The following is a 25,218-nucleotide window of genomic DNA, read 5'->3' as shown; positions in this document are numbered from 1 at the left end:
ATTAAAATAAATAAAGAGTCAAGGAGTACATTGATTTATTTTTCACAGTAATTAATATATTTTTGTGAACAATATGTTGGTAATGTTAAATCCGACGATTTATGTCGTAAATTACATGTTACATTGGCAATGTCATTAGGTTAGTTTACGCGTGTATTGCCAGTCGCTAGTCGTTTGTTGTACCTGCGAAACAGTCACATATTATGATAAATACGGCAAATTATTTCGTGATCAAAGTGCGGTTTTAATGAACGTACACACAAAATTCAGTAAACCAACACTTGCCAGTCCAAATTTGTCGAATTACAAACAATACTACATAAATTTTTATACAGTATAAAGCTTCTGATGTTGCCATCAAGTATTTCATATACAGTCAAACTCGGGTTTCGAACGCCTCGCTGTTCGAACAATTCGGGTTTCATTTTTTCGTACACGCTTCAATAGACTGTCAAGCAAATTATTAATAAAAACCCGTCAATTGATATTCACGAAATATAAATTGCATTCAAAAATTCGCGTTTAAATATGCTGAAATTGAATTAAATAAAAAAAGTTATTGCATCACATGAAGGAACTCGTGGTGCTTATTTATGCTTTAATCAATTTTACACAGAATTTTTATATTATACAGTCAAAATTATTAAAATTTCCATATGTAATCAGTAATTTATTACACAAATTACGAATTAACGTGCTATATTAAACCTATAATTGACGTTCATTAACATAAGCCATCATGCTTATGTTAATTTACACTGATTTCATAAATTAGAGAAAATTTTGAAATGTTTGTATATAACAAACAAGTAATAAAAGTCATCTTCAGAGTAGATTCTCTCTTACGTAACGTAATGGACACAATAATTTATATTTGATTATCTTTGAGAGATAATGCACAGGAGAGCGTTAATTAAGAAAATTCTGAATTAATTCATCGAGGCTTTTAGTGACATTAGCGTTCACTTTGCATATATGAAAAACACGCAGATGAGACAATAGAATTTCTGTATTTTCTGCAAAACTTGTCCACAAAACATGTACAAGAAGCATGTCCACAAAGCTGGTAAAGTTTCTTTTCAAGTTAAGTCTTTTGTACTCGATCTTATCAGTTAATTTATAAAACTTCTATTAATTTTATAAATAAAGGATATTACGTAAAAGAATGTCGCTTCAACACAAGCAAATATGTTTGGATTATATTTTATCTCCTATTTTGGATTCTGCTAAAGTTTACGGATTGGATTTTTGCATTCGATGTGCTTGCATGTCAAGTGAGAAAAACGCGCAGAAACGTAATTATCTTTCAACTTTGTTCAAAATATACAGCGGTGTCATCGAGGTATTTATGTGGACTGTGGCATTACTTTTCTTGATCAGATTATACGACATGAATTTATATGCTTTACGTATCATTCATATGTACAACGATTATGCCTTACCAGCAGCGGTTGCCAGCGCTTTCCTATCCATTTATGCAGCTGCTCAGTTTAGTATTCTTAAGAGGAGCAAGATTTCACTTCATTGCATAATTAGCAGTTACGAAGGAGAATGGAAAATCACCGAGCAGATACAAGTATTCCTGATTAGCATCTTTTCCTCTTTGTTTTTTATATCCATGTTGCTAAATATAATGACTGGAATTATTTATTTTATAATAATAAAGAAACTAAAAGGCTCAGATATGGAAGCCTTCGTTTGTGTTTGCCTTCATACAGTTTGGTATTTATATATAGCAGGACAGATTACATCGTTCTTTCTAATATGCACATTACTGTGCATAACATTGGGCAAAAGATTGATAAATCTCTCCTTAGAACTATTTAAATTAAACATAAGGAACTTGTTGTTGTTAGAACTAAATGAAAGAACAAATAAAATTAACGCACTTATGTGGAAACATCAAGAAATCTGGGAGGTCTTTGAAACGATTAACGAGAAATGGAATATTTTTATACCGTTTATATACACTCATTTTCTGTATGCTACGTGTTTTTTGCTGTATGCGACATTATTCGTAAATATGGAATTGACATTGAGAACTTGTTTCGGAATTCTTTCACTCATTTTCCTTTCAGGATTCATTTTATTTAGTTGGGCCATGTCTTTCTTTACGACATTGGTAAGTTACGAATACTGGTTAGTTGTTGTTGTAAAATACTTCAAAATCGAATTATAATAATTACACTTGATATAAGAACTTTTTTAGATCAGATTCAATAGGTCTAATTATGTCTATAACGATCCATTTAACTTCAGTTTAATTCACTCCTTTCTGATTTGTCACTCCCAATTTAAATTTTTTGATAATTTAAGTGTCTTTGTGTCTTTATTATATAAAATTTATTGTATAAATGTGAACTAAAACATATCGTATTATTAGGACTTTTTGTACTGGTGTCCGGTTTCTGCGATATGAGGAAACTTGTTTAAAGTGCTAATAATACGATCATATAACAATAATGTCGTCTTTAATAATACGATGATTGTTTTGTGTTTACAACTAAAGGTCTGTTTGCAGCAGCACTCAGTTAACATTGCAATTTGTATACTCGAAAATTTATCGCGTGAGTGTGATTTATTTCTACTTTTTTATGCATTAGTTACGACTTTTCAATTGTATTTTATTTGTTCTTCTTACATGTTATATATAACAGAAAGAAACTATCGCAATCGGTCAAGCAATGACCACTTAAACATCGAGAAATTTAAATAATACAATATTTTTTTTGTATGTTTGTGTGATAGTTTGTTTTGAAGAATATGATTCTATTTACCGTTTTTGAAGCTTAATAACTACTGCCCTTTTGTCGCAAATCTCTGAAATTTTGTAGGGAGGTTTGAATTTTAGAGGGATTCATGCTGTTAAGTTTTGGTGGTTAACGTTGTAAAGAGTGAAGAGAGAAAGGGGGTTATTAGGTTCTCACTTAATTAGGATTTTATTCGTTACTCTGATTTATAATATTGTATACATTTTATTTCTATTTTCAAAATTAAGGATTTTGACAGTTTATAATAGTTGAAAGAATAAAGAGCGTTTTTAATATAATTTGATAACGATGGTGCCACCAAAAGTTGCAGGAAATGTTAAGTAATTCAAAATTGAATTTTTCCTATTGAATTATATGTCTTGTGAGACTCTTTTACTAAATTTAGTCTCTGTTTAGCTACTTCTAAAAAATTGTCGATTAGGAGATTATCAATATTTTTTCATTTCCGAACTGAACTTTTCTTCGCTCTGCAACAGAATCATGCTTGAATTATGAGAGTCCAAAATCTAAACATTTGTCTCCTGCTATAACTAATATTTATTTAACAGTAGAAGGTCATCTAATAAAAAACTTGCATTACTTTTTTTCCAGATGTATGACAGCTTTATAAATATTGAAAAGATTTCTTCTGTGGACCTTCCTTTAGAATTTAAGTTCAAGGTAATGCGTTTACGTTCAGTTTTACTTAAATTGTTTATGACGTATTAATTGACAAGTGACTTAGTTATATTTAATTAATAAAATGTTAAATGGAGTGAAGTTTCACCTATCATTTATAAAAAATACATTTTTAAAGAAACAGTAATAATGAATACGTTAATATTTTTATTCAATAAATTCGAATAATTCAACAACACAATCTTTTAAATTAGTATATACTTAATTCTATTTCTGTAAACATGTTGACAAATGAACACGGCTTTGAATTGTCAGGTATGGATAATTAATATAATAAAAGGCTGTAATTTTTATAAACTTAGACAAACTCTTGTGCAATTAATACGAGGTCTGTTTAAAAAGTATTTGGTCGGCAAAAATACCTTTGGTCGGCAAAAATACATTTATTGATTTTGAGGTACAAAACCCTAATCCCCTTTAAAGTATTCTCCTTGGTAGTATAAACACTTCTCCCAGCGTTCCTGCCATTGCTGGAAACACTGCTGGAACGCATTTTTCGGAATGGCCATCATCCGGTCCGTCGCATTCTGCACGATGTCTTTTCTCGACTAAAATCGGGTTCCTTTTAGCGGCATTTTCAGCTTGGGGAATAGCCAAAAGTCACACGGAGAGTATGGAGAGAGTATGGAGCGTGACGAACCACAGGAGTGCTGTATTTGGCGACGAAAGCCCGAATCAGATGCGCAGAATGGGCAGATGCGTTATCACTATGGAGCTGCCAAGTTTCGATCGACCATAGATCCGGTCGTTTGCGTCTCACAGCATCGGCAAGACAACGAAAAACCTCCTGGTAGTACCCCTTTGCGATGGTTTGTCCTCGTGGTGCGTACTCACGACACACCACCCCACGAAAGTCGAAAAAACCGTCAACATGACCTTGATATTGCTTCGGACCTGCTGCTCTTTTTTTTGCCTCGAGGATCGTCCCCGAAAGCCTTCTGAATCTTGCGAATGGTTTACGCTCGGGTATCGTCAAGGTTTTGGCAAAATTTGATGTAATATCGCTGCTCACGTTGTTCAGTGATTTTCCAACTTAGTGGAATACGACGAGAGCTGGCTACATATCCTCACTCATAGGCCGACTGCCAACGACTAACGCTTCCTGCAGGCGGGAAAAAATTTAGGGCTGTGCATGACTGTCCCTTCCACAACTCCACCGAAAGAGGCCTCCCGCGCATCATTGGTTTACGCGGAAAAAATAAATATCCGATACTTTTTAAACAGACCTCGTATATTTTTAATGAAATTTAAGTTGTTTTCTCTTAGATCGACAATTTCATGAAGAGATTTGGTAAGAATCCCATTGGAATATCCGTTGGAGGATTCTTTTATATTAAGAGAAATTTCGTTATAAGAGTAAGTATTTGGAATCACTAGTATAGGTGGTTACATAGCGTAACAAAAACTAATATTCTGTCGGAAATCAGTAGAAATTCAATTGTGTTTAATTATAATTTCAGGTAATTAGCGGCTTATACTCCACATTGTCTTCGTTTATTCAAATTAGTGGCGTATTGCAACGTGAAAACAAATGTATTGTGAAGCACAGAAACCACACAAGAGCTGTACATAATTCGAGTATTATATTCTAACTAAGAAAATGTTAGAACTATTTTGCAATTCTTTTGTAATTATTGAATATATGAAAAATCTGATATGTATATGAAACGTTGCATTGAATTATTACTTTCGAAGTTAGTTAAATTGAAGCTTCCTATTATGTTTTTTTGTGATTTTTCACAAAATACATTATACCATTATGTTTACATTGGTTGTTAATAGAAAAATTAAGATGTAGAACACATTCTTTGTTCGATTATTTTCAAGTTTTTTCGAAATTCCGAAGTTTAATGAAAACTAAACTAAAAAGGTTGACAATTTCTCGAAAAGGTTAATTTATTTTATGTTTTTCAGTAGAAAATGAAATTTGATTTTTTGGCCTTAGAAATCTCTGAACTCGAGAAGTTTAGAATGATAGATTACAATTTGTTGAATAAACTTTGGTGGATATACATACAAAATATTAACATTCATACAGAAAAGTAATTTTATTTAAAATAGAAACGTTTACACAGAAAGCGGTTAATAAAATTACAGAAATTTAGTTTTCTAGGTAGACTATAATATATGATATAACCAGCAATTATTCAATGTGATGTTGTGACAATGTTCGGCTGCAATTCGTAGTCATATTTTTAATTTATTTCATTTAAAATACACGCTTTGTATTTCAAATTAGTGGTGTCATGCTCCTGTAAATCATACTTTAACGGTAAAGTCGTGCCACTCATCTCCTTTCAGGAAAAACTTTTTAGTTGAAATAACGTAATTTTCGTTTTCATCAAGAGTTTTTATATAATTAAGTAGATTTCATGCTTTTAATTATTCTAGATATTGTTAAATTTTATTAATGTAACAATGTTATCGAGAATTAAAAAGGTTTAAATGTGTCTGTTAATAAAAAAACTGAATGTACCTATTAGTAATTTTTTTGAAATGCTGACAAACAAACTCTATAACACATACTACGGTATTTTAAACATGATTAAAGATTAATTTGTGATAATTAACTATTTAGTTTTGTTTGGCTCATCCTCGAAAGTTTTCACATGGTTTACAATGATATTTACTAATTGTTATTACAATGTTTGAAAAATACAGTTAAACCTCCCAAGAATGTCCACGGAAGATATGCCCGTTGTTAAATGGTTATTTGATAGGCATTTCAAACAAATGTTTCGGAAAAAATAACTGCTGTCTAGAGGTTACCTCTAAGTAAGGTTCTACTGTTTTTACCGTGTTTTAACACGCTAAAATTATATTTATTATTGTTTTTAATATATTTTTTAAAATCAGAATTAGAATAAAATTAAGTAAAAAAATTCTGCTAAATTCTGGGTTCAGTCATACACACATAACGCCACCTTGTGAAAATTTAATGAATTATTTTTAAAATAAAATTTTACATTTGAATATTCAATTCACTGTTTTATTTATGTAAAAATTAATTAATAATTAAACATGGTGGAATCAATACGCGGCGTTAGTATAATTTTAAAATGTTTTGATACATTATAAAATTTTTGAAATATTTAAAAATACTTTGAATGCATAAAATTATGGAAAATATAATAATGTATGATACGGAATTACAATAACTTTTGTACAATTAATTGTATAAAATATTAAATACAATAACTACAGTAGAATCTCGATTATCCGGACCTTTATTATCCGGATTGTTTAAAATAAACAAAAATTATAGTAGTTTGCTCATTTGCACTTGGCGAATTACGATACTGTTTATATACGTCAGTGGTTCTCAACCTTTTTTGTTGATGTATTCCATTAGCCCATTAATTGTTTCTCAAGTACCCCTTATATTCTTGTATGTAAATTTTATAATTACTGCGTTAGATGTATACAGCCCTTATAACTGAGCGCCATTAGAAAACTCTAACTAACTATAACTAACTACTTATTTTACGTAAATAATAATAAATTTAATCAGGTACAGTACATACATTTATTTATTATTATTTGATAAATATATTATATAAAATCACAGAAGTCATTTCCATACATGCATAAATTACATTTCCTAAAAATAAATAATTATAATTAACAATAAAGAAAATTTAAATTATTCTACAATAATTTCTAACAAAATTTAATGGGATATTTGTTGCGATAAATCTTCAGCAATTTTTTCAAAATTTGGTTCCCACGTTGTTAAATAGAGATTATAATTGTGTACTTACAATGTAATGGCTGCGAATTTATAACGTGCAGAACAATACATGAATCTTTCAATTTTTGTAACAAATGTAATGTCTAAATTCGCTAAATTTCAAGTAATGAACACATGCAGTGACACGCATTGCATGGTGAGGGTACATTCCAGGCCTCGTTGTTTCTAATACCAGTAGTCCAGTAAAAACACGAAAAGCCCCAATCTTATCGAGCAATAATTATAGAAAAAAAATTTTTTTTCTATTCTATAATTAATGCTCGGTTAAACAGTAATTTTACTAGACTACAGGTTCACTCGGAACTAACGGAGCAAATAGTGGATAAACAAGTTGTTTACACTGTTAAAAGGAAAATCGGTGTTCACACTGGGATATTTTAAAGCAAGTTTTTGTCGTTTCTTGTGTTAATAATTTACAGCAAATTGATTAACATACGCCATTTTATAATAAAAGTTAGATGTACCCCTTCGACTTACGCTCGTACCCCTAGGGGTACATGTACCCCCTGTTGAGAACCACTGATATACGTGATGGAATGCATAACTTTTTTTGTTTTAAATTAACAACGTCTCACCCGGCACAGTAGCCGTAAACTCTTAAATATGTTTTGCGTCGTAAAATAATATAACTTGACATACGTATTTATAAATAATTTTATTTTCAAATTACATCATTTCTATGACCAATGGCGGCATAAGGCATGGCAACATGGGCCACCGCCTACGCCTCGCGGTCCGAAGGGCCGCGCGTTTCGAAAGATTATGCATTAGTTAAAAGNATTATGCCTTACCAGCAGCGGTTGCCAGCGCTTTCCTATCCATTTATGTAGCTGCTCAGTTTAGTATTCTTAAGAGGAGCAAGATTTCACTTCATTGCATAATTAGCAGTTACGAAGGAGAATGGAAAATTACCGAGCAAATACAAGTATTCCTGATTAGCATCTTTTCCTCTTTGTTTTTTATATTTATGTTGCTAAATATAATGACTGGAATTATTTATTTTATAATAATAAAGAAACTAAAAGGCTCAGATATGGAAGCCTTCGTTTGTGTTTGCATTCATACAGTTTGGTATTTATATATAGCAGGACAGATTATATCGTTCTTTCTAATATGCACATTACTCTGCATAACATTGGGCAAAAGATTGATAGATCTCTCCTTAGAACTATTTANAAACTAAAAGGCTCAGATATGGAAGCCTTCGTTTGTGTTTGCATTCATACAGTTTGGTATTTATATATAGCAGGACAGATTATATCGTTCTTTCTAATATGCACATTACTCTGCATAACATTGGGCAAAAGATTGATAGATCTCTCCTTAGAACTATTTAAATTAAACATAAGGAACTTGTTGTTGTTAGAACTAAATGAAAGAACAAAGAAAATTAACGCACTAATGTGGAAACATCAAGAAATCTGGGAGTTCTTTGAAACGATTAACGAGAAATGGAATATTCTTATACCGTTTATATACACTCATTTTCTGTATGCTACGTGTTTCTTGCTGTATGCGACATTATTTGTAAATATGGAATTGACATTGAGAACTTGTTTTGGAATTCTTTCACTCATTTTCCTTTCAGGATTCATTTTATTCAGTTGGGCCCTGTCTTTCTTCACGACATTGGTAAGTTACGAATACTAGTTAGTTGTTGATGTAAAATACTTCAAAATCGAATTATAATAATTACACTTGATATAACAACTTTTTAAAATCAGATTCAATAGGTTTAACTAAGTGTATAACGATCCATTTAACTTCAGTTTAATTCACTCCTTCGTGATTTTTCACTTTCAATTTAAATTTTTTGATAATTTAAGTGTCTTTGTGTCTTTATTATATAAAATTTATTGTATAAATGTGAACTAAAACATATCGTATTATTAGGACTTTTTGTACTGATGTCCGGTTTATGCGGTATGACGAAACTTGTTCAAAGTGCTAATAATACGATCATATAACAATAATGTGGTCTTTAATAATATGATGATTGTTTTGTGTTTACAACTAGAAGTCTGTTTGCAGCAGCACTCAGTTAACATTGCAATTTGTATACTCGAAAATTTATCGTGTGAGTGTGTTTTATCTGTATTTTTATATACATTAGTTACAACGTTTTAATTGTATTTCATTTCTACTTTTTACATGTTACGTATAACAGAAAAAAACTATCGCAATCGGTCAGACAATGACCACTTAAACATCGAGAAATTTAAATAATANATTTTGCATCTTATTGGCTACGGAACAGAGCCATTCTGTAATATCTCCTGTATAATTCCGTTAAGAACACTGTAATCCAGTGTTTCTAAACGGAGGCGAAATCGCCCCATGTATGCGTTTTTCCATGGTCATAGGGCGATTAGCAACAATTTATAGTTGGGGGGCGAAAAACAATTATCTGGGCGATATACTAAAACATTATATTAAGAATAATTAAATATTTTATTCGTTATAACGTACAATAATTAAACAAATAACATTAAACTAGTCTATTTACTCAATGCAGCACGAATTTGGAGTTAGCCTTGGCCCTGAGCATACGAATTTTGAAGTGAAGGGAACGATACTACGTAACGGTTTNTGTGATAGTTTGTTTTGAAGAATATGATTTTATTTACCGTTTCTGAAGCTTAATAACTGCACTTTCGTCGCAAATCTCTGAAATTTTGTAGGGAGGTTTGATTTTTAGAGGGATTCATGCTGTTAAGTTTTGGTGGTTAACGTTGTAAAGAATGAAGAGACAAAGGGGTTACACTGTAATAGGTTTACACTTAATTATGATTTTACTCGTTACTATGATTTATAATATTTTATACAATTTATTTCTACTTTCAAAATTAAGGATTTTGACAGTTTATAATAGTTGAAAGAATAAAGAGCGTTTTAATATAATGTGATAGCAGATATTGTCACCAAAAGGTGCAGGAAATGCTAAGTAATTCAAAATTAAATTTTTCCTATTGAATTCTTTGTCATGTGAGACTCTTTCACTAAATTTAGTCTCTGTTTAGCTACTTGTAAAAAATTGTCGATTAGGAGATTATCAATATTTTTTCATTTCCGAACTGAACTTTTCTTCGCTCTGCAACAGAATCATGCTTGAATTATGAGAGTCCAAAATCTAAACATTTGTCTCCTGCAATAACTAATATTTATTTAACAGTAGAATATCATTTAATAAAAAACTTGCATTACTTTTTTTTCCAGATGTACGACAGCTTTATAAATATTGAAAAGATTTCTTCTGTGTCCTTTCCTTTAGAATTTAAGTTCAAGGTAATAAGTTTACGTTTTTTTATATTTGAATTTCTTATAATGTATCAATTGACGAGCGACTTACATATACTGTATTAAGAAAATGTTAGAAACAGTGAAGTTTCACGTATCATTTATAAAAAATACATTTTTAAAAAAACAGTAATAATGAATACGTTAATATTTTCGTTCAATAAATTCGAATAATTCAACAACACAATGTTTTAAATTAGTATATACTTCATTCTATTTCTGTAAACATGTTGACAAATGAACACGGCTTTGAATTGTCAGGTATGGATAATTAATATAATACAAGGTTGTAATTTTTATAAACTTAAACAAACTTTTGTGCAATTAATACGAGGTCTGTTCAAAAAGTATCGGACCTTAGGTCGGCAAAAATACATTTATTGATTTTGAGGTACAAAACCCTAATCCCCTTCAAAGTAGTCTCCTTGGTAATGTATATACTTCTTTTGGCGTTCCTGCCATTGCTGGAAACACTGCTGGAACGCATCTTTTGGAATGGCCATCAGCCGGTCCGTCGCATTCCGCACGATGTCTTCTCTCGACTAAAATAGGGTTCCTTTTAGCGGCATTTTCAGCTTGTGAAATAGCCAAAAGTCACACGGAGCCATATGGGGAGAGTACGGAGCGTGACGAACCACAGGAGTGCTGTGTTTTGGCGACGAAAGCCCGAATGAGATGCGCAGAATGGGCGGATGCGTTATCACGATGGAGCTGCTAAGTTTTGATCGACCACAGATCCGGTCGTTTGCGTCGCACAGCATCGGAAAGACGACGAAGGACCTTCTGGTAGTACTCCTTTGCGATGGTTTGGCCTCGTGGTGCGTACTCACGATACACCACCCCACGAGAGTCGAAAAAACCGTCAACATGACCTTGATATTGCTGCGGACCTGCCGCGCTTTTTTTGGCCTCGAGGATCGTCCCCGAAATCCTGCTGAATCTTTGCGAGTGGTTTACGCTCGGGTATCTCCAAGGTTTTTGGCGAAATTTGATGTAATATCGCTGCTCACGTTGTTCAGTCATTTTCCAACTTAGTGGAATCCGACGAGAGCTGGATACATGTCCTCACTCATAGGCCGACTGCCAACGACTAACGCTTCCTGCCGGCAGGAAAAAATTTAGGGCTGTGCACGACTGTCCCCTCCAAAACTCCACCGAAAAAGGCCTCCCGCGCGTCATTGGTTTACGCAGAAAAAATAAATGTCCGATACTTTTTGAACAGACCTCGTATATTTTTAATGAAATTTAAGTTGTTTTCTCTTAGATCAACAATTTCATAAAGAGATTTGGTAAGAATCCCATTGGAATATCCGTTGGAGGATTCTTTTACATTAAGAGAAATTTCGTTATAAGAGTAAGTATTTGGAATCACTAGTATCGGTGGTTGCATAGCGTAAGAAAAACTAATATTCTGTCGGAAATCAGTAGGAATTCAATTGTGTTTAATTATATTTTCAGGTAATTAGCGGCTTATACTCCACATTGTCTTCGTTTATTCAAATTAGTGGCGTATTGCAACGTGAAAACAAATGTCTTGTGAAGCTCAGAAACCACACAAGAGCTGTACATAATTCGAGTATTATATTCTAACTAAAAAAATTTTAGAATTATTTTGCAATTCTTTTGTAATTATTGAATATATGAAAATTCTGATTTGGGTACAGAACACAGCCATTCTGTAATATCTTATAATGTGTATTGTACAGAAAAGCAATTGTAATTATTGTATAAAATGAAAATATCTAGTATGTATTTTAAACNTTTAAAATTACTTTAAAAAATGGAAAATAATTATATCATTTGATTTCAAGATATTTTGTATACCTTAAAAATAATTAATTCTATCCCGGGATTTCCCGGGATCCCGGGAAACAGTTCACTTTTATCCCGAGATCCCGGGACAAGCAAAAGACCGGGAAATGAGAAACCCTAGTTCCTACTAACCAATACCGTAAAACTAACCTTAAATTATATTTTTTTGTGTAATCTTAACAGCACTGAAGAGGGGTTGGGAATTTAAGCCAATCCGAAATGCATATGAATTAGGAATTTTTTAAATAAAACGTACGTTTTCTAACCAATTGCTGTCCGTTCGTCTACCAACTAGTTTTGGATTACACAGACGCTACACACTGCATTTGATGATACAGCAACCACGTCCTCTACATTGAGAAATATTCCATTGAAATTTTCTGTATAATCAGCATCGTACTTTTTTTGCATGAAAATAATGTATAGTGATATAAAAGAACGGTTTTTAATTACTATAAGTTAAATAAACACTATTTACAGAATTATATTGCTTTTGGAAAGAACTGTGGCATAATTATATCGATTACTTTGGCGCCATTTTACTTCTGTCTTGCCCTGTATACATATGTATATAAAATATATGCTTAACAGTAAAATGAAGTGTAACAAACCTCGTAATTATTGCGCTCATATCATTGGTTGCATAAAATAAATGAACAGTCAAGAATTAAGTTGATATATTTTTCACGACAATTAATATATTTTTGTGTACAATATGTTGGTAATGTTAAATCCGACGATTTATGCCGTAATTTACATGTTACATTGGCAATGTCATTAGGTTACTTTACGCGTGTACTGCCAGTCGCTAGTTGTTTGCTGTACCTGCGAAATAGTCACATATTATGATAAATACGGTAAATTATCCCGTGATCGAAATGCAATTTTTAAACAACGTACACACAAAATTTAGTAAAGCAACACTTGCCAGTCCAAATCTGTCGAATTACAAACAATACTATGTAAATTTTTATACAGTATAAAGACTCTGATGTTGCCATCAAGTATTTCATATACAGTCAAACTCGGAAATCGTACGCCTCGCTTTTCGAACAATTCCGTATTCATTTTTCCGTACACGCTTGACTTGACTGTCAAGCAAAGTGTACATACTGTAAACAAATTTTGTACATACGTTTTCTTTGTAATTACTTTTTTTCTTTAGTTGAATAAAGGCGATGCGGGGACCTTGTAGTTTTATGGGGTATTCTCACTTTTATTCTGTACTATCTAGCTGTCTTTCACCTTCAAACTAAACCCTTCCTATAACTTTAACTCTTCTTTCCTTTTCACGTTTCTTGGACTATACCAACGAGTGCGATCCATAAGCATTTCGCTAGTAAATATATATGTACTGTACAGTATATACAATGCATGCTTAACAGTAAAATGTCGTGTAACAAAACTTGTAATAATTGCACTCAAATCGTTGGTTTCATAAAATAAATGAACAGTCAAGGGTTACATTGATTTATTTTTTACAATAATTAATAAATTTTGTGTACAATATGTTCGTAATGTTAAATCCGACGATTTATGCCATTATTTCCATGTTACATTGGCAGTACCGTTATGTTACTTTACGTGTTTAGTGCCAGTCGCTAGTTGTTTGTTGTACCTGCGAAACAGTCACATATTATGATAAAGATGGTAAATTATCCCGTGATCAAAGTGATATTTTTAATGAACGTACACACAAAATTCAGTAAACCAACACTTGCCAGTCCAAATTTGTCGAATTACAAACAATACTACGTAAATTTTTATACAGTATAAAGCATCTGATGCAGCCATCAAGTATTTCATATACAGTCAAACTCAAGTTTCGAACGCCTCGCTTTTCGAACAATTCAGGTTTTACTTTTTGGCACACGCCTGAATTGACTGTAAAGCAAATTAATTAATAAAAACCCGTCAATTGATATTCACGAAATATAAATTGCATTCAAAAATTCGTACTTAAATATGCTGAAATTGAATTCACTAAAAAAAGTTATTGCATGATATAAAGGAACTCGTGGTGCATATTTATGCTTTTATGAATTTTACAGAAAATTTTTATATTATACAGTCAAAATTTTTAAGATTACCATATGTAATCAGTAATTTGTTATACAAATCATGAATTAACGTGCCATATTAAATTTAAAATTGACGTCTATTAAAATATTATCGAAGAAAATTAATATAAGCCATTAAGCTTTTGTTAATTTTCATTGATTTAATATTTAAGAGAAAACTTTGAAATGTTTGTATGTAACGAACAAGCAACTACAAAAGTCGTCTTCAAAGTAGATTCACTCTTACGTAACGTAATGGACACCATAATTGAAATTTTATTATGTTTGCAAGACAATGGAATGCAAGGAGAGAGTTCATTATGAAAATTCTGAATTAATTTATCGAGGCTTTTAATGACATTAACGTTCACTTTGCATATATAGAAACAACGCATATGAGAGAATACAGGAACTGTATTCTCTCATCTGCCAAGTATGTCCATGAAGTTCGTCCACAAAGCTTGTAAAGTTTCTTTTCAAGTAAAGTCTTTCGTACTCCATCTTATCAGTTAATTTATAGTAATTTAATTCGTGAANATGTCCATTACTTTGGCGCCATTTTATTTCTCTGTCGTCCTGTATATATATGTGCAGTATATAAAATATATGCTTAACAGTAAAATGTCGTGTAACAAAACTCGTAATAATTGCACTCAGGTCGTTGGTTTCATAAAAGAAATGAACAGTCAAGGGTTTCATTGATTTATTTTTTACAATAATTAATATATTTTTGTTTACAATATGTTGGTAATGTTAAATCAGAATATTTATGCAATAATTTACATGTTATTGATAAATTGGCAGTGCCGTTATGTTACTTTAAGCGTGTACTGCCAGTCGCTAGTTGTTTGATATACCTGAAAAACACACACATATTATGATAAATATGGTAAATTATCCTGTGATCAAAGTGCGGTTATTACTGAATGTACACACAAAATTCAGTAAACCAACACTCGCCAGTCCAAATTTGTCGAATTACAAACAATACTACATAAGTTTTTATACAGGATAAAGTCCTCTGATGTTGCCATCAAGTATTTCATATACAGTCAAACTCGGGTTTCGAACGCCTCGCTTTTCGAACAATGCGGTTTTCATTGTTCGGTACAAGCCTAAATTGACTGTCAAGCAAATTATTAATAAAAACCCGTCAATTGATATTCACGAAATATAACTTGCGTTCGAAAATTTGTGCTGAAATATGCTGAAATTGAAATAAATAAAAAAAGTTATTGCATTACATGAAGAAACTTGTGGTGCTTATTTATGCTTTTATGAATTTTACANTAACAGTAAAATGTCGTGTAACAAAACTCGTAATAATTGCACTCAGGTTGTTGGTTTCATAAAATAAATGAACAATCAAGGGTTTCATTGATTTATTTTTTACAATAATTAATATATTTTTGTGTACAATATGTTGGTAATGTTAAATCAAAAGATTTATGCCGTAATTTACATGTTATTGATAAATTGGCAGTGCCGTTATGTTACTTTAAGCGTGTACTGCCAGTCGCTAGTTGTTTGATGTACGTGCAAAACAGTCACATATTATGATAAATGTGGTAAATTATCCCGTGATCAAAGTGCGGTTATTACTGAATGTACACCCGAAATTCAGTAAATTAACACTCGCCAGTCCAAATTTGTCGAATTACGAACAATACTACATAAATTTTTATACACTATAAAGCCTTTGATGTTGCCATCAAGTATTTCATATACAGTCAAACTCGGGTTTCGAACGCCTCGCTTTTCGAACAATGCGGTTTTTATTTTTCGGTACACGCCTAAATTGACTGTCAAGCAAATTAATTAATAAAAACCCGTCAATTGATATTCACCAAATATAACTTGCGTTCGAAAATTTGTGCTGAAATATGCTGAAATTGAATTAAATAAAAAAAGTTATTGCATTACATGAAGAAACTTGTGGTGCTTATTTATGCTTTTATGAATTTTACACAAAATTTTTATATTATACAGTCAAAAATATTAAGATTCCCATATGTAATCAGTAATTTATTATACAAATCATAAATTAATGTGCCATATTAAACCTGCAATCGATGTCCATTAAAATATTTTTAAAGAAAATTAATATAAGCCATTAAGCTTATGATAATTTACACTAATTTCATAATTAAGAAAAAATTTTGATATGTTTGTATATAACAAACAAGCAATAAAAGTCGTGTTCAAAGTAGATTCAATCGTATGTAACGTAATGGACACCATAATTTATATTTTATTTTCTTTGCGAGATAATGAAATGCACAGAGCATTCACTAAGAAAATTCTGAATTAATTCATCGAGGCTTTTAATGACATTAGCGTTCACAGATGAGAGAATACAGTTCCTATATTGTCTCATCTGCGAAGCAAGTCCACGAAGTTCGGCCACAAAGCTTGAAAAATTTATTTTCAAGTTAAGTCTTTCGTACTCGATCTTATCAGTTAATTTATATTAATTTAATTTATAAAACTTCTATTAGTTTTATAAAAAAGACTTTTATGGTAAACCATGTCGCTTCGACACAAGCAAATATGTTTGGATTATATTTTAGCTCCTATTTTGGATTCTGCTAAAGTTTACGGATTGGATTTCTGCATTCGATGTTCTTGCATGTCAAGTGAAAAAAACACGCAGAAACACAATTATCTTTCAAATTTGTTCAAAATATACAGCGGTGTCATCGAGGTATTTTTGTGGACAGTGGCATTACTTTTCTTGATCAGATTATACGACATGAATTTATATGTTTTACGTATCATTCATATGTTCAACGATTATGCCTTACCGGCAGCGGTTGCCTGCGCTTTCATGTCCATTTATGTAGCTGCTCAGTTTAGTATTCTTAAGAGAAGCAAGATTTCACTTCATTGCATAATTAGCAGTTACGAAGGAGAATGGAAAATCACCGAGCAGATACAAGTATATCTGATTAGCATCGTTTCCTGTTTGTATTTTATATCCATGTTACTAAGTATAATGACTGGAATTTCTTATTTTATAATAATAAAGAAACTAAAAGGCTCAGATATGGAAGCGTTCGTTTGTGTTTGCCTTCATACAGTTTGGCTTTTATATCTTGCAGGACAGATCATATTGTTCTTACTAATATTCATATTACTGTGCATTACATTGGGCAAAAGATTGATAAATCTCTCGTTAGAACTATTCAAACTAAACATAAGGAGCTTGTTGTCGTTAGAACTAAATGAAAGAAACAATAAAATTAATGCGCTAATGTGGAAACATCAAGAAATATGGGAGTTGTTTGAAATGATTAACGAGAAATGGAATATTCTTATACCGTTTATATACACCCATTTTCTGTATGCTACGTGTTTTCTTCTGTATGCTTCATTATTTGTGAATATGGAATTGACACTGAAAACTTGTTTAGCAATCATTTCACTGATATTTCTTTCAGGATTCATTTTAGTGAGTTGGGCNAGCAGTTACGAAGGAGAATGGAAAATCACCGAGCAGATACAAGTATACCTGATTAGCATCGTTACATATTTGTTTTTTGTATCAATATTGCTGAATGTAATGACTGGAATTTCTTATTTTATAATAATAAAGAAACTAAAAGGCACAGATATGGAAGCCTTTGTTTGTGTTTGCCTTCATACAGTTTGGTATTTATATATAGCAGGACAAATTACATTGTTGTTATTAATATGCACATTACTCGGCATTACATTGGGCAAAAGACTGATTAATCTCTCGTTAGAACTATTGAAACTAAACAGAAAGAATTTACACTTGTTAGACTTTAATGAAAAGATAAATAAAATTAACGCACTAATGTGGAAACATCAAGAAATCTGGGAGTTCTTTGAAATGATTAACGAGAAATGGAATATTCTCATACCATTTATATACACTCATTTTCTGTATGCTACGTGTTTTCTTTTGTATGCTTCATTATTTTTGAATATGGAATTGACACTTAAATCTTGTTTAGCAATCCTTTCACTGATATTTCTATCAGGAATCATTTTAGTGAGTTGGGCCCTGTCTTTCTTCACGACATTGGTAAGTTACAAATACTGGCTACGTTTTGATTTAAAATATTTCAAAATCGAATTGTATCAATTACACTTGATATAACATTTTTTTTAGATTAAATTTATAGGTATAAGTATGTCTATAACGATCCACTTAACTTCAGTTTAATTGACTCCATCGTGATTTCTCACTTAAATTCAAATTTTTTGATAAGTGTGAGTAGCAGGGGGCCACTGGGTTGAACCCTAATGACCGCTTAATGTGCACGGGCCTAACAGACCCGCTCTTAGTTGTCGGATGGCTTGTTTGTCGGATGACACCAATATGTGCGAACCGAGGGGATAGAACAAGAGTTTCTCTCACTTACCGGCTCGGTGTCAGAGAGTGTGGCTATAGGAAGGCAACAGGAGTGGGAGGCGTAATGAAGTCGTGATGAGATGTCGATAGTACTTATGAAGAGTCATTAAATTAGGAATAACATATTTAATATAAACATAGAAATAATACAAATACAGTAAAATTACATATTAATTCTAAACAATATGAAAGCGATAATTATAATAAATTCCGAGTCGCGACAATATCGGACAACCGATGTCTGTCTATCCAGTAAGTGGGACCACCAAAGATCCTCGACACAAAATAATTCTAAGTCCTATCTAAAGGAACAGATAAATGAATTCAAAGTCCCGAGTATATTGGTAACCGACAAATTTCTAAGTCCGAGTATACCGAGAGAGAGTGAAGTAAAAACAATCTAAGTATTTACCTCTTCAGGTCGGCGATCAGAAACCTTGAAGTCTTTCCAGAGTAGACGCTTGTAGTCTTCTTCCTCCGATGATCGCCTCGAGATCTTCGATCATTCCCCTTTTATATCTTTTTAGCGTGGGAAATCTCGGGGATTCTTCTGACGCAAACTGTCACTTTTCTTGATTTATGACAGTCTCCCCCGTCATGGGTGACGACAATGCAAACATCGCTTGACCAATTAACGTTAAATTCGTCATCACCTGGGGAGATGACTGACCATTTTTGGTAATGTTCTCACCGTACGGGTGACCCTTGTAGGTGACCTCTTGTCTACCCTCAATACAGGAACACCCATCCGTCTCCGTCAACCGGACACCCGCAGGAGACTACTCTTTTACAAGGTGTCTGCGGTGTGACTAATTAGCAAAAACAAACAAACGCCCCGGGGAGAGGGGAGTTCTTTTGCGGTCGCCTCGGACGACTTCTTCCTAGGGATGACCTTCTTGACGGACAAATTACGCAGTTCATTATTCGGGTCTATTCCTCGGGTAACGGGGTGAGAACGAGAGAAATAACGGAAATAATGATGAAAGAAATATAAAAATCTTCATACGATAGTCAGATTTTCACACTTACATAAATTTAACTTATTTTTATGGAAATAATTAAATTATTTTATATTCACTGTTTAACTAGAAAAGTGTATAGACTCCAACGCTCTTTGTGAATAAGTTAATTAACTTGACTAAATTTTAACTTTTCAAAAATAAAACGGAAATACAAGATAGAAAAATAGAATATAGGTATAAAAAATTACCTTGTACTTGAACTGTAAGAAAAGCTTTTTTCTAGAGAGTTTTTTTAATATTTACAAAATTGTCATACATCTGAAAAAACAAATACTGTTACAACTTAATCTTCATATTTAATGCAGTTTTACTGATTAAATATAATATATAAATTATATTTATCAAGACAATCACCATTAACAATCCTTTGTGTGACTTGCATAGATTTTAAGAGATTTTTACAAATAATTTACGAAATGCAATACTATCTTTAAAAAATTTACATTTATTTTCAAAAATTATATTCCATTTCAAGTAATAATTGAATATAAGATATGGATTCGCACATCAATCGATCACTTCCTTCGAGTTATAAATTAAGAATGATATCTCGATCGCTAGCATTTTACGATTGTACATAACTAGAAAATTATATGATAGTAAATTTTAACAAAATTCAAAACAAATCAATATACATCACTTTATATGATATGTAGAATATATAATATATAGAATAGAATCTTATATAATATTCAGAAATCATTTGCATATTATATAATGCAAATGCTTTCTATATCAGCAACTAGATATAACCAACTCGCATCAGTTTACGAAGCGACTACTTACCGTACACAAATTTTTAGGCTAAATGGCTGATAGCTGCGTTTATTGTATGCTTTGCCCTATACTAAATCTCTCTGCACTCTTCGGCGATATATTTTATGCACGTTGCAAACACCAACGGCTTAGCGAGAAATACAAAAAATGGTTGTCCATTTATGGAAAAGTTTTGCATTTTATGTTGGTTGTACAGTTAGTTACGTTTACAATTCAGAAATTCGGTACAGACGACGATCCATTAATTTGCAGTCCCGCAGAAAAAATTGCAGGAAGAGGTTTAAATAATCCTTTTCTTTTAAGTATGGTTTATCTTGCATGTTTTGGTAGTATTTTAATACTTCGCTCTGGCACAAAAAATAAATTGTGTATAGATTTAACCATTTCGGGTTATGCTGGGGAAAAAGAAAAAATGCAAAAATGGCAGACAGGCATGGCTTTTATCTCTGGGTGTTTGTACATTTGTGTATTAATCGGTTCAGTCGTCTTTTCATATTTCATATTTAAGGCAGTAGAACAGGGATCGACATGGATACGCGCTCTCTTCTGTTCTGTTTCTATTCATTTCCTATTGATAATAGAATTTGGATTATTAATGTGGATCCTTACTGCAATCATGTTAGTAAGTATATTGCTGTACGAGAGATATAACGCATTATCGCAGCAGTTGAATTCGGCTGTAAGACAAGATCCGAAACACGAAGTTAACGAGATAACGCAAAAACACTTGGAGCTGTGCGAAATCTTTACACAAATCAACGATAAATGGGGTAATAGTTTCATTTATATGTACGGTATTGTCGCTTATATCACATCCTTTACGTTCTATAACACAATATTCACTACATCAGCTACGTTCTTACGAATACTTCTTGTGTTCTGCTCTATATTCTGCATTGGATTAATCGTATCATTTTCATTTATGGTTTCTCGTATCTTCGTATCGGTGAGTTCAAAATAAAATATAAAAAACTTAATTTATAGTTATGTTTAAAGTAATTAATCATAAACAACATAATTAGCGTAAAGTGATTATTATACATAAATTATATTTTTGAACAACAGGCTTATGATTCTTTTCAAGAAATTCGAAAATTCAATTTGTTTTCTCTTTCATTGGAAGTCAATCTGAAGGTAACTTCTTTAAAAATCGAAATTTTCTTTTGAAATTTCAAGTCTAATGATGTAATTATTGACAGATCTTGAATTTTATGAAAAAATTTTGCGAAAATGAAATTGGAATAAATTGTGGTGACTATTTTATTCTGTCTACTAAGTTTCCAATTCAGGTATGTGCATACAATAAGGAATGATATGAAATGTTTCTATGTTTTATAAATAATTTTAAAAGTAAGATTTAAAATTAAAATAAAACATTTTGATTTTACAGATATACGAATCGCTGTATAGCGTTTTTAACATATTACTTCAGATACGAGATATCTTCGAAGGAATCGACAAATCCTGTAAAGCAGTCACTAATCCATTGTTAAATTCCACTAGTACACACGACGTGTAGTTAAATATTTTTTACTACATAACTTCATTGAAGAATTCATCTAGACAATACATCAGTATGGTCTTAATTTTATAGTAATATCAACCTGGTATTGTTACTGCAGATTAGTTAAATCATTATTTAAATTAGTTAGATTATTCATTTCCGTATGCCAATATTTCATCAGATGTATGGGCATGCTACGATTTCATACGTTAACTTTAGTACGTCATTTGCAATAGGCTGGCATACATTCAGATTGATGCCTTAACCTACACTAAACATATGTTTTAGATAACAGGCATTTCCTTCTTTATTTATATGTAGAACACAGTTTTTTGATATTGCATATGTAGAAAATTAGAAATTCCCCGTTCACTATCTGGGGTCATTCAAATATGTCCCTCTGTACTGGAGAAAAACATTAAATTTTTATAACAGATTGTGACAGGGAGTGGGGCTATTAGTATCATAAAAGTAATGTAAAGATTCTCAAAGATTTTCGCATTTGAGATAATTTTAATCCGAAATTATTTGTACAAGAATTTTGATCAATTATCACAAACCAGGATCTCGTTCCTTTTATATACATTGTATTTTATTAGAAAGAGGCCCACCAGTGGCCGAGTGGTCTTTGTACCCTGAACACTGGGAATTCGGTCGTGACGAACAGGCTGAAGTTTGTGGGCTGATTGTCAAGTGTTATCTATTAATCGAGATTCTTATTGCTCTTATATTAATACCCTCACGTGTTATCTATTAATCGAGATTCTTATTGCTCTTAGTTTACAGTGTGATGTCTATAGCAATTTTCATTTGGTTGCAATTTTCAAAACTTGAAAACTTATAAATTCCCATGTTCAAACATTTCATCCTGCAAGGAGTTAAATAGATGATGAACATGACTTCTTAGTTAACAGATAAATGTATTATGTATAGGTGCAAGACACTGTTAAATTGATAAAATTTTGACAAAAAATTGCAGCTCGGCATTGTTACCAAGTCACGATATATATTTGCTCGATTTTGATTTAGATTAGTTTTAAACCATTTTTCCAGTTCTAGTTTTTTTATGCAGAACAACATACTTCCATCCTTATAGAAAATATTTTCCTATCCAATATGCTGAACTTTAATTATAATTGTATTGCATTTAACACAGATATTAAAAGTAATAGATAATAATTATACTGTATAATGTAAACGCACGAGGAAATAAAATATATATATTATGTGTGTTCGTTACGCAATCTTTATCTGATTAATTAATACATATATATACAGACAAACATACAGCAGAGAAGTTAATATATTTTCGATTTTTGAATGAAAGCGATTGCATATAAAATTTTAATAATTATCGATAATTAATTATATCGTGTTGAAAATATAAAATTATTATATACGTTACGAAATTGAATTATCGATAATTTCTATTCAGTTAAGAGAAATATCTAATAAAAATGCAGGTGTGTAACTGTTCAAAGTAAAACTGCTTGCTTACAATCTCAATAATTTATTATTATGTTCGTTTACAATTCAGAATAATAAAATTCTTATGTTGTATTGTTTGTGGTTTTGAATTTCGAATGATTTAAAATTTTTTGAATCTATCACAACTGTCATATGCAATATGTATGAAACCACTGTCTAATTACTTTTTATATTGCTTCTATATGTTTCTCATATAAAAAACTGTATGACGTGATAAAAGCTAAACCATTGTATGTGAAATTTGCCTTTGTTTTGGGAATCTGTCCTCCAATTCTGCTGGTCGAAAAATTCGTCTGTGATATGTCTAACACTATTCACTCACAATTCCCATTGTCGAGCGTGATTATCCACGTCGGTTTTCATAAAATAATCTTCTTAGTTACCACATAGAAGAAAGAGTAAAAAGGAATAATAGATACCTTCTTTGGGTTCTAAAAGATGTGTTTTCTAAATAATTAAAATTTCCGAGTGTTACCGTCTTGTGGAACACGTGTAGAAATCGAAAAAAATTCAGGAACAGTTGCCAAGAGCTACGAAATTTCAGAGCCTAAGAACTTTAATTAATGAAAAATTACTTTAAAATTCGCTTTGTCATGCAACATCTATTATAAGAACAATTATAAATAAAATTATAGATATCGCTTTTGACAAAAATCGTTTTAAAATGTTAAAGAAAACATTTCTCCAGTAAAATACAACAATAATATTGACATTTTAAATACTTTTAACTGTGAAAAAATCTTTTGTTTACTGAGACATAAAATAATACTGTATGAGGTTTTTTGATAATCGCAGAAGGTGGAGTCGGGTCTACTCATTCTCTTTCGAGAAACTAATTAATTGTCTTTTGTCTATCCTTTTACCTTTAAAGATGACATTTTTCTTTAAAATTTGAAAGAAAACCTATTTGAAGAGGTGTAAGTTGAGATAATTTATAGCCAGTTGAAATTGGATATATTTATCGTTTTTCGTTTTAGATCGAATTTCGTTAAAATAAATATATAAAATACGTTTTTTGTCAATCCACAAGTATTTTATATCGTTAGACAAAAGATAAAATGCAGGAAATAAAGACGCAGTTATATTTATTATATGTCTCTTCAATCCGAATGGTTAACAAACTGTAGACTTTCTTTCAGCTCTGAGGTTAAGTATTATTTTATTGTAAATTACATATGCATTTCAGGCTTGTATGAGCCCCTCTTCAATGTAATTCTACACAAAATTCAAAAAACAAAAAATCAATTTACAAAAAAATTTTTTTCCCGTGTAAAGATTGACCAACATTAAATTCTTTTCCATACCTCAGATGGTTGAGTAACACTTTTTAAAAATCTTTTATAAAAATTGTATGACATCGACTATGACATTATTACCAACGAAACACATGAATAACAATCGTATATGAGTATAATTTCCAAACCTTAAAAACAGTAAATATCTATTATTATCGTACATATTATTACCCATTATATTATTACGTATTATATTATTACATTTTACATTTTTTTCAATTTACATTTTTTTAATTATACAAATTACATTTACAAATACAATTTAAAAACACCACAATGTTTTAGTTATTTCTATTTACAATTAAATGATTTTGTTAATTTTAAAACCCAAAAAAAGGAAGAAGTATAAAAATATACATACGGGCTTATTTTTTATTACATT

The 25,218-nt window shown here is 31.3% G+C and overlaps 1 long non-coding RNA gene across 1 annotated transcript; it reads left to right on the top strand.

The window, feature by feature from the left end:
• The first annotated feature begins 10,446 nt into the window (after positions 1-10,446).
• LOC111614866 lies at positions 10,447-12,059 on the top strand. Its single transcript, XR_002755000.1, has 3 exons — positions 10,447-10,485; positions 11,762-11,851; positions 11,956-12,059. It is a non-coding gene; the product is annotated as an uncharacterized LOC111614866 (long non-coding RNA).
• The last annotated feature ends 13,159 nt before the right edge of the window (positions 12,060-25,218 follow it).

Source organism: Centruroides sculpturatus, unplaced genomic scaffold (assembly GCF_000671375.1).
Source record: "Centruroides sculpturatus isolate CEXI.00-Female unplaced genomic scaffold, Cexi_2.0 scaffold2210, whole genome shotgun sequence".
Lineage (NCBI taxonomy): Eukaryota > Metazoa > Arthropoda > Arachnida > Scorpiones > Buthidae > Centruroides > Centruroides sculpturatus.
The sequence above is the reverse complement of the archived record's forward strand: the minus strand, read 5'-3'. Positions and strand labels throughout refer to the sequence as shown.